This window comes from Arachis ipaensis, chromosome B3 (assembly GCF_059453495.1).
Source record: "Arachis ipaensis isolate K30076 ecotype BB chromosome B3, ASM5945349v1, whole genome shotgun sequence".
Lineage (NCBI taxonomy): Eukaryota > Viridiplantae > Streptophyta > Magnoliopsida > Fabales > Fabaceae > Arachis > Arachis ipaensis.
The window spans coordinates 107860776-107872177 of NC_142438.1; the positions used below are offsets into that span (position 1 = coordinate 107860776).

Genomic DNA, 11402 nt, shown 5'->3' on the forward strand with positions numbered 1-11402 from the left:
GTTGAATTTTAATTTCTGCACTCTGTTACATGCTTTCTTTCTTTATGCCTTTAAATTCAAGCAACTAACTCACTGACTCACTAACTGTTTGAATTAATTCCTCAATTGCTCTAACCATACTCTTCCATTAACCAAGAGTATTTCACTTGTTTGTTGCCTGTGCTGTGTTCTTGTATGACAGGTAGGAGAGGAGAGACATCGACTCCTCCATATACCGAACCAGAGAGGACCCTTCATAGACTTAGAAGGGAAGCAAGAGGGAAGAGAGTACTGGGAGAAGAAGAATCTGAAGGAGAATCTGAGGACAATTTTGAGGAAGCTCTAGATCTCAACATGGATAGAGAAGTTCACAACCATGAGAGAGCCGATGGAAACAATGCCATTCCTGAGAGGAGGGTTCTTAGTTCATACATAAACCCAACCTCTGGGAATTGTGGTAGCAGCATTCAGAAACCACCCATTCAGGCCAACAATTTTGAGCTCAAACCACAGCTAATATCACTTGTGGAGAATCATTGTTCATTTGGTGGAAGTGCTAATGAAGACCCAAACCAACATCTCACAAAATTCCTGAGAATTTGTGACACTATGAAGTCCAATGGAGTCCAGGAAGATGCCTATAAACTGCTTTTGTTCCCATTTTCACTTAGGGACAAAGCAGCTAAGTGGCTGGAATCATTCCCAAGGGGGAGTCTAACAACATGGGATGAGGTGAAAAGCAAGTTTCTGGCACGTTTCTACCCCCCATAAAAGGTCAATAGGCTTCGATCTGAGGTTCAAACTTTTAGACAACAAGATGGTGAAACTCTCTACGAGGCATGGGAGAGGTTCAAGGATTTGACAAGGAAATGCCCACCAGACATGTTCCATGACTGGGTGCAATTGCATATTTTCTATGATGGACTCTCTTATGAATCAAGGAAGGCTGTAGACCATTCATCAGGAGGTTCATTGAACAGGAAAAAGACTGTGGAAGAAGCCATTGAAGTGATTGAGACAGTGGCTGAGAATGAGTACTACTATGCATCAGAGAGGCACAACACTAAGGGAGTCATGGAGCTGAACCATGTTGATACAATTCTAGCCCAAAACAAGGTGTTTGCCAAGCAACTAGCAGAGCTTACCAGACAATTAGAAACAAAGCAAGTGGCTGCAATACACACACAAGATCAAGAGGAAGTAAGCATTGAAGGAGGTGATTGGGAAGAGGCCAACTATGTGGGAAACCAACAAAGGCAATCATATGATCCAAATTCCAACACTTACAACCCAGGATGGAAAAATCACCCAAACTTTGGGTGGGGGAACCAACAAACCCAACCACAAAACCACAAACCTTACAACCACAACCAACATAACAATTCCACATACCAAAACTCCAACCAAAGATCATACCAAGCCACACAAAACACTTACTCTCAACCACCATATCATGGCCAAAATAATCAACCTACCCAACCTAATCCGAACCAACAATTTCAAGATCAATTAAACCGGATAGAAGGAATGATGGCAACCATGAGTCAAGACATAATTGAATTGAAAAGCTTCAGGGATGATGTGAGAACTACCTTAAGAAACCATGGTGAAAAACTCAAGAGGATGGAGTCTCAAGTAGGAGAGCTATCTCAACAGGCCCCCAAATCAACTGCAGTGTTCCCTAGTGACACAGAAAAGAATCCTAAAGGGGAACAAAAGAGAGTGAGATGGGAAGAATGCAAGGCCATCACCATATTGAAGGAAGTCTCAGAAGAAGAAGGAATCAGGCCCTCAGAGCAGGAGCCAGAAACCTTGAAGGAAGGTGTGGAAGAAGCTAAGCAGGAAAGTGAAACTAAGCAAGCCAAGGAACTGCAAAAAGGCACGATGGAAACATACCAACCAAAAGCACCATTTCCTCAGAGGTTAGGAGGAGGTGAAAAAGGGAAAACCTATTCAAGGTTTTTAGAGACATTTAAGTCTCTCCATATCAATATTCCCTTTCTTGAGATTCTCCATCAAATGCCTACACACATCAAGTATTTAAAGGAATTGTTGAGCAAGAAAAGAGTTTTGAAGGGAGGACAAACGGTAACAATGAACAAAGAATGCAGTGCTCTGATCAAGAAAGACACAGTCTCTAAGAAAACAGACCCAGGAAGTTTTCATATTCCTTGCATCATAGGAGAAACAAAAATTGACAGAGGATTCTGTGATCTAGGAGCTAGCATAAATGTGATGCCTCTAACTCTTATGAAGAGGCTACAACTGAATGAGGTGAGATCCACTGATGTAATCATACAACTGGCTGACAAAACTCAGAAGCAAGCTGAAGGGGTAGTTGAGAATGTGCTGGTGAAAGTGGGAGATTATTACTTCCCCACAGACTTTGTCATTTTGGACATGGAGGAAAGCTACCTACACCCTATCATTCTGGGAAGACCATTTCTAGCCACTACTAGAGCGCTCATAGATGTAGAACAAGGAGAGCTAATTCTGAGAATACATGATGAACAGCTCATTTTCAAAGTTTTCAAACCTGCACCTGAGCCTGAACCAGAACCTGAAAAGCCTAAGGATGATAGCAGCCATCTGTGTTTGGAGGAAAGTAATCCAGCAGCTGAAACTCTAAAACAGTCTTTGGAAGGCAAACAGGAGTTGCAAGAGTTAAAGCCACAAGAATCAATGGAAACAGATCAGAAGGATCCTCCTGGCATAAGGGTCAATGAAGAAATCCTCAAGAGAAAGGGAAGAATGATAGGGAAATTGCCAAGAGGGTGGAGAAACAAGAAAATTCCCACTGAAGGTTTTTCTCCGGGAGATAAAGTGATATCAAGTAATTATCTGCCAATCCCACCTGGCCTCAAAACCATTCCTTCCCAGCTCCCTCAAGTGTTCACAATCAGGAAAGTTCTTTCTATGGAACATTTAGAGGTCATGAAGGAATCAAGTGGGGACGTTTGCATAGTGAGAGGAGAAGACGTCAAGCACTACAATCCACCCTAACAAGGGACAACCGTCAAGCTAGTGACGTTAAAGAAGTGCTTCATGGGAGGCAACCCATGTTTTTAATATCCTTACTTTTTTTTGTGTTGTTTTGCATCTAATAAAGCATGGTTTCTTATGCATGAACTTGAATCCTCAGGACAACTGCTAAAAGAGTGCACTAAACATTGCATATAAAATACAATTTGTCTCTAAGTTTGGTGTGCCTGAGGGCACCCCAAACTTTATTCAAAATGCATTCAATTTTTCATGCAAAGAGCACAACCAAACATTAAGTTTGGTGTTCCTCTTTGAACACGGTTCATGAAAAGCAAGAAGTTCCTCTGGGTTTCGAAATTCATGACAAGTAAACCATTCGCATGTTTTAATACTTTGGTTTCAATTACTTAGGGTAGTAACTTTGTTTAGAATCAAAGAGCCAAAGTGACTATGATTTATTAGAATTATGCACATTCATTAAGGACAACCAATATGGATTTCATGTCATTAGGAGACTTTACCAAACACTAAGTTTGGTGTCCAATAATAAGTGTGCATACATACAAAAGTCACGGCTATAAGCTCATGAAGTCAATCATTGATTTACATGTGCAAGTACTATTCATCATTCACATGGACCGAAAAATGATAGCAAACTTGTTTGTTTGTGCAGGTACAAAAGAAAAGACAAAAATGGAGGAAAAAGACAAAGGGAGGTACGGTGCTTGGTCAAAAAGAAAGTTCACAAGTCTTTGAAGCTAACACATGGGAAAAGGAAGTTCTGCAAGAAAAGATTGCTACATGTACAACCTAATGCACCCAGAATACTTCCAAGAAAATGAAAAGCAATTCGTCCTTCTCCCTAATTCATATATTTACCATCAAGCCACCCTTCACAAACCACCCTAGCCGTCCATTTTTCACTTAAGGGCCCTATAAAGAACCACTTGGGGAACGAGTTCAACACCACCAAATCTCCTTCATGCACATTTTCTTCATCATAGCACAAACTATCTCTTGCCGAAAACAACCTCCCCACATTTCCAACAACACTTCTTGCTTCACCTTGTCAACTTTAGCTTGTCACTTACCCCAAAACTAAAGAACCAATGGCAGCTTCATCTAGCCACAAAAGAAGAAAAGACAAGCAACCAATGGAGGAGAACAGGGAATTCGATGCAAGGAGATACAAATCAGTTTTCCATGAGATTCAAGCCGAATGGATGAGACCTAAAAGGGTACTAGCTGAGGTTCCCTTTGATCTTGAAAAGGATGAGTTCCCAGGTGTTTGGGAGAAGATCAAAAAGAGGAAGTGGGAGCTCCTGACTAAGCCAATCACTAAAATCAACATCAACTTGGTGAAGGAGTTCTATGCAAATGCAGTGAGGGAAGACTCAACCAAGAAACCCACATACAAAAGCTATGTGAGAGGGGTGGAAGTTGACTTCAGCCCCAAGGCAATCATGAAAACTCTTGGCCTGAAAAATATACATTTCAGCCAAGCAAGTTATGAGGAAAGGATGATAGGAGAACCTGACTACACGACTATTGCTGAAGATCTTTGTGCCATCAGAGCTGAATGGGTGAGAAAAACAAGAGGGGCTCCAAGAGTCTTGAGAAGGGGAGACCTAACACCTGAAGCTAAAGGGTGGTATGCAATAGTTAGGAGATCCATCCTACCCACTGCAAACTCTTCAGAAATAGTCCCTAAAAGAGCCATCTTGCTTCATTGCATTATGGTGGGAGGGGAGATCAAAGTTCATAAACTCATTGCTGAACAGATACAAGAGTTTAGTGAGAAAAGTGACCCTGAATCCTGGCTCCACTTCCCTAGCACCATCATTAGACTATGCATCGATGCCCAAGTACCACTTGAAGATGAAAGACCTAATTGGCTATATCCGGGATTGGCCATAACTGCGTACAGAATGACTCTTGGCCCAACTCCTCCAAGACATACAAAAAGAAGAAATGAAGAAGGGCAACAAGCGGAAGAAGAGCAAGAAGCTGAACAAGAAGGACAGGAAGGAGAAGATAGAGAAGAAGAGCAAGAAGAGCAAGCAATTCCAGAAAGAAGACAACGAACTCCTAGAGACCCCATGGATATGAGCAGAATGCAGGAAATCATGGAAGGAATGTCTCAACAATACATGAGGTCTCAGGAGAGACAAGAGGACTTTCACCTAAAAATGATGGATATGCAAAGGAACTTTGAATCAAGATTCTTGGATCTGCAAAGGGAACAGAATTTACACTTACAGGAATCCTTCGGCCACATATGCCAACACCAAGATGCCAATGTCTTGGCAATCAAGGAAGCCACCACTTTACAGAATGCAAGATACTCAGTCCAAGCTGATTACAACATCAGTTCGCAAATCAAGCTTAACTACATAGGAGAACACTTACACAAGATGGACCCAGCATTCCCAGCTTTTGATGAGTATTTCAAAGGGAGGAAAGAAGGAGAAATAAACAAGGCAATGATCCTTGAAAAAGGAGTGGAAGAAACAATGAAAAAGGCTGGATTCTGGAAAAAGCTCATAAGAAAAGACAAAGGAAGTTCAAGTGGTCAAAAAGGGGTAGGAAGCAAGAAGAAGCAGGATCCCAAGAATCAAGAAGAACCAAGCAATAAATGAGAGGTGGTCTCTCTCCTTAATAATCAAATGATAATTGATGAATTGTCTTTATGAGCTTTCTTTCATTATGAGTCATTTAAGTTTTAATGTGAAGTCTCTAGTATGTGTGTCTGTTTATTGCTTTGAATAAAGTGAATACCTAGATGTTTGGATATAACTCCACCTTCTTAAACAAATGCTTGCCATGCTTGTTCTGTTTCCAAAAATAAAATAAAAGTTGAACAAAAGTAACTTGGCTCAATTAGTGACAAATCAAGTAGAATTAAGTGGTGGTATGCATGCTTGATTGTTTAGTCAGATCACTAAAAATAGAGTGTAGAGTTATCATTTTTTGTGTAGAAATTGAAAACTGCCTATGGATCTTGATGAATAAATGTCTTTGGCCATGAAAAAGAAAGAAAAAGAAGAAGAAAAAGCCACTGAAAAAGGGCAACCAAATAAGCTAGGCACCAATGGTTTGAACTTCTGAGACAAATGCCTGTGGTGTTTATGTATTAAGGATATGCTTGGATGAATAGGTTCTGAGGAGTGTTTCAACACTCGGTAACTTGGGTTAACTAACCCGGGATTATCAACCAAAAGTCCATTATCAAGAGCAACCTAAATACAAAACATTTAGTCACACAAAACATTATCAAGTCCATTAACTAACCCGCGCGGTTGTCCTTTCTTCAACACATCTTTTTTTCTTCTCCTCTTTCCATTTCTTTCCTTCTCCTTTCTTCTCTCCTTCTTCTACCCCTCATCCAACACTCCCAAACACCATTGATAACCATTTATTTTAGTTAACTAATTAGTTAGTTAGTTAGTTGATTAGTTAGTTTTCATTAGTTTTCATTTCATTTTCTCTTTTTCATCGTAAGTATTGGATTGTTATTCTTGTTTACCATTAATTGCTGCTGAGTATTAAAATGGGATGTTATCTTAACACCGTTATGTTTATAATCTTTGTTGGATTCTATTGTTGATTTTATATTTTGCTACTTGGTTCTGAGTTTTTCATGGTTACCTTTTAAGATTACCAAGTGATGAAAATTGCCTTCGAGCTTGTAACTCTTCTTGAATTGCATGATTTGGCCACCATGTGATTTGAACCCTATTCCTTGATTAGGCAATCTTTTGACATTGATGGTGTGCATTTACCTTAATGCATTGTGTTTCATAATTATATGCATCCATATGTTATGGCTTGAATGCTTTCATGCTTCTTGAATACTTGTTTTACCTTACAAGTTTACTTAAAGCATCTCAAGCACACTAGAATAAGTGAAGTACATGCTTCATTTGTGACATTATTTTTTATGCTAATGTGTATTCTAAAAGGCGCCTAATTTAGAACTCACATCCCTATTTTCCTAATGTCACACTAATTCATTCACTCCATTCTAGTGAATTACCTCATTCCCAACAATGTATGCTTCCTTGTTTTTGTATTTTCTCATCTTATGGTGTTATATTTTTATTTTTCATGAATGACGCACCACAAGCGAAAATAGAAGCGGAAGAAAGAATGCGCAGTAACTGGTTGATCTACCAGCTGAAGGTAGCAATCCAGAGAGTCACCGTACCCCCTTGCTCATCTTTGAGTACACTGAGGTCGATGCAAACTTTTAAGTGTGGGGAGGTCGTCCGACCGGTCAGTAATTTTGGGTGACAAGTTTCTAATCTCAACACTTTTGCATTTCATTTTTTAGGTCTTTAGGATTTTTGTTTCATTTTCTTATTTTTGCATATATATACAAAATAAGCTTTGTCAAAATAATGAAATTCTTCAAGGATTTCTATCTATAGGGCACCTCAATTGATTTGAGTGAAAACTTTTCATTAAACTTGCTTGAATTATATATATTGTGGAACATGTTTTGAGCTAAGAACACAAGTAAGTGAGATTTGAGCCTAATGGTGTGGTTACATCTTATAACCACTTATTTTCCTTTCTTGTGTGCATTGTTCTCTTTCTTTGATTATGATCTTTGATTTGTTTGATTCTTTATGTCTATTATTTTGTGTATTCATGCATTTATATGATTGAGACCATTATTTCATTTAGCTCACTTACCCAAATAGCCTTACCTTTTATCTTCCATTGTTAGCCAAATTTGAGCCTACGATTAACCCACTTTGTTCTTAATTTAGCACATTACAAGCCTTAAGGTGAAAAATAATAAATGTCTTTTATTTGAATCTTTGGTTAGCTTAGGCTAGTGTGTGTGTGTCATTCAAGTGTGGAAAAACTTGGGACATTGGTTGAGAAAAAGGGTAGTTTTGTATTTTGTTGTAAATATTGGAAATTGGGTACATGCTCATGTGTTAATTAAATGTATTTTGTTCTTGTATAAAAAAAAGGGAGAAAAATAAAAGAAAAGAAAAAAATATATATATAGAAAAAAAAGAAAGAAACAAAGAAAAAAGAAAAGGAATAAAAAGGGGACAAAATACCCCAAAGCAAGTGAAGCTCAATAAAATCAATACATATGTGTTGTAAAATGAAAAGAAAATGCATGAGTATGTTAAAAAAGTGAAAAATGGGTTGTTAGATTAGTTTTGAAGTTGTATAGGATGTCATAGGTTAGGTGGGGAGTCTAAGCTTATCAAAGATTCAAATTTCAAGCTCACTTAACCAAATATGCATCCTACCTTGACCCTAGCCCCATTACAACCTAAGAGAAAGACCTCATGATAATTGTATGCGTGCATGGAATAAATGTTGATTGTTAGAAGAAAAACAAATCTTGGAAAGTATGATTATGGGAGAATTGAGTGAATCAACCCTAAACACTTGAGCGAATAGAGTGCAAACACATCCGGTGAGGGTTCGATGCTCAATTACATGTTTTCACCTATAGTCATCACTTCTCTTGAAAGTTTGTAAAAATATTTAATAGCTCAATTCAATTGTGGTTTGGCATGGTTGCTAATACCTTTATCCCTTATGCATATATGCTTCTCGGACATTGATTTATTTTGACCAAGCAATTGCATTCATGTAGATAGTTGCATATAGTTTAGGTTGCATTTAGTTAGATTTCATTGAATAAATATTGATACCCCAAATATACTTGCTTTGTTCCATGCTCCTTCCATTCATGCATGCTTCCTTCATTCCTCTTAGCCATTTTTGCCCTATAACTTCTGAAATCACTTAACAAACGGATCAAGGCATCTAATGGTAATAGAGGAGATTTACAATATCTCAATTTTGATGTAAAAGAAGCATATTTTCATCTATGAGGTAAAATGGAAAAGGAACACAAAATCATGCAGTTTTTATATGAATAAGTGTGGAAGATCATTGATAAAACCCTTAGATTCTATGCATGATAAACCTTAAAAACGGGGTTTATCAACCTCCCCACACTTAAAGTATAGCATGTCCTCATGCTAAGGGAAAGCAAAAGATCAAAGGACTACAAGGGAGTGGGACTTATGTGATGCAATCTACCTACATGAATGCAACTAGAGTGTATGCTACTATCCACTTGACCAAGGGCAATTCAATCTTCCTAGAATACGCATATAAATGCACATAGGGCACGATGATGGTCAATGTATGAACTCTACCAATTCTAGTCATTGAAGTGAAATATACATAGCTTGCATGAAGAATGCTCGCGAGAGCCGGGAATAAGGAGTTGAGCTTCGAACTCCTCACCGGAAGTATTTGCACTCTATTCGCTCGGTGTATAGGATTGATCACTCAATCCTCCCCTACTTCATGCTTTTGCAAAATTTGTGTTTCTTCTAACAATCAATATATATTCCATGCAAGCATACAAGTATCATGAGGTCTTTTCTTTAGGTTGTAATGGGGCTAGGGTCAAGGTAGGGATGCATATTTGGTTAAGTGAGCTTGAGATTTGAATCTTTGATGAGATTAAACTTCTCACCTAACCTATGACCTCTTATACAATTTTAAAGCTAACCTAACTACCCATTCTTTCACTTTTCAACATACTCATGTATTTTCTTGTCATTTCACAACACTTGTGCATTGATTCTTATTGAATTTACTTTGGGCATTTTGTCCCCTTTTTATTTCTTTCTTTTTCTTTTCTTGCTTTTCCATTTTTTTCTTTTCTTTTCCATACTATTTTTCTTTTGTTTTTCTCTTTTTTTTTCTTTCTTTCAAACTATATACAAGAACCTCAATGCATAAGGTCTATACATTTTAATTAACACATGAGCATGTACCCAATTTCTAATATTCACAACAAAAATACAAAACTACCCTTTTATTCACCCAATGTCCCAAGGTTCCCACACTTGAATGATACACACACTAGCCTAAGCTAATCAAAGATCTAAATTAAGGACTTTTATTATTTTCAGCTTTAAGAATTGTAATGTGCTAAAATGATGAACAAATTGGGTTAAGCATAGGCTCAAATTGGCTAACAATGGAAGATAAAAGGCAAGGCTAAATGAAACGATGGCCTCAATTATATAAATGCATGAATACAAGGAATAACGGACATATAGAATTAAATAAATCAAAGATCACAATCGTAGGAAGAGAATAATTGCACACAAGAAGGAAAAAAAACAAGTGGTTATAAAATGTAACCACACCATTAGGCTCAAAACTCGCTTGCTTGTGTTCTTGGCTCAAATTCTAATTCCATGTTCCAAAATACATCCTTCAAATAAGCTAAGCATCAAAATATTTTCAAATTTTAAAATTGGTAGGGTCGCCCTAAAATTCTAGTTTTCTAGGAGAGAAGTCATTGCTCTAACCAAGTGGATTTATTAAGAGATAACTAACATGCAAAGGATGCCAAAAATGAGAACCTAACATGCAATCTATCCTAATTAGCAAAGGTGATTCAAAATTTATTCGGGTGTTACCTACGAAGACCAGTCGGCCGACCGACCTCCCCACACTTAGAAGTTGGCACGGTCCTCCGTGCCTTGAGTGAGACGCAGCGGTTGATCGGCTTCCGAGTGTCCATCCTCTTCGTCATTATCGCTTTCCTCATTATTGGTATCGGTGGACGTGGAAATTTCTGATTCTTCCATAGGTGGGGCTAGGCAACCTAGAAGCTTCTTGACAAAAGCGTAACGGCATTGGTTACGCTGCTAATAACGGTCAAGCTTCTTGTGGAGTTCCTCGATGCGTTGCATGGATGACTTTGGTGGGGCAGATGATATGGAGGGGATGCTCATGGGGACGGGTAGGTGTGGCTCTTCGGTGTCCGCCGGAGGGTAAAGGTATCTCCCGTTTGGAACAACATCTCCATCCGCCGGGATCATGGCCCTTCTATCCTTGGTCTCTCGGGGAACACCGGCTGCAGCGACTAAGTCGGTCACTAGAGCGGGAAAGGGTAAATTCCCCTTAGCGTGGATGCGGCCCATGGATTGGCGAATGAGACAGGGAATGTGCATCGGTCTCTCGGTGAGGACACACCAAACCAATAAGGCTAACTCGGCAGTGATAGATGAGCCATGGGTGCTTGGGAGCACATAGTGGGCTAGAATTTGGGCCCATGCCTGAGCTTCTCTAGTGAGAAAATGTACAGTGATGCCCTTGGGCCGGGGTCTCATCCTTCCTCGAATCCAGAATGATTCGGGTATAGCAATGACCTTGATTATAGCATCCCAAACAAATGCACGTTGGCACCGTACCGACAAAATCTCTTGATAAGCATCAATCCTTTCCACTAATGGTCCAGTCTTAAGCACACTTTGAATAGCCTCCTCTGTAATTAGGACTTGCCTTCGGCACACAAATACCAATGCAAGGGAGGGGGAGTGGTAGTTAGTGTAGAATTCAACCACCCAAGACAAGTTTGCCTCCCGTGGCTT

General features: G+C 39.0%; 1 non-coding gene across 1 annotated transcript; it reads right to left on the reverse strand.

The window, feature by feature from the left end:
* Nucleotides 1-759: 759 nt before the first annotated feature.
* On the reverse strand, nt 760-863 carry LOC148571975 (small nucleolar RNA R71). The gene has a single exon (XR_015908064.1). It is a non-coding gene; the product is annotated as a small nucleolar RNA R71 (small nucleolar RNA).
* Between the last annotated feature and the right edge of the window lie 10539 nt (nt 864-11402).